The sequence below is a fragment of the Leptonychotes weddellii genome, chromosome 3 (assembly GCF_054177405.1).
Source record: "Leptonychotes weddellii isolate Sample4059 chromosome 3, ASM5417740v2, whole genome shotgun sequence".
Taxonomy (NCBI): Eukaryota; Metazoa; Chordata; class Mammalia; order Carnivora; family Phocidae; genus Leptonychotes; species Leptonychotes weddellii.
In genome coordinates this window covers 27976015-27976365 of record NC_138371.1, presented here as the reverse complement: position 1 = coordinate 27976365, position 351 = coordinate 27976015, and the positions used below count along the sequence as shown (strand labels likewise).

The 351-nt window shown below is 41.3% G+C and overlaps 1 protein-coding gene across 1 annotated transcript in view; it reads left to right on the top strand.

Annotated features, from left to right (window-relative positions):
• Positions 1-351, top strand: part of PARD3B (par-3 family cell polarity regulator beta) — a 985082-nt gene that overhangs the window by 348103 nt on the left and 636628 nt on the right. The window lies entirely within an intron of this gene.

Here is a 351-nt window from a genome sequence, read left to right as displayed (position 1 = left end):
GTTATGTTAATCCCCATACATTACATCATTAGTTTTTGATGTAGTGTTCCATGATTCATTGTTTGTGTATAACACCCAGTGCTCCAGTCAGTACATGCCCTCTTTAATACCCATCACCAGGTTAACCCCTCCCCTCTAGAACCCTCAGTTTGTTTCTGAGTCCACAGTCTCATGGTTGGTCTCCCCCTCCGATTTCCCCCCCTCATTTTTCCCTTTCTGCTATCTTCTTTTTTTTTTTTTTTAACATATAATGTATTATTTGTTTCAGAGGTACAGGTCTGTGATTCAACAGTCTTACACAATTCACAGTGCTCACCATTGCACATACCCTCCCCAATGTCTATCACCCAG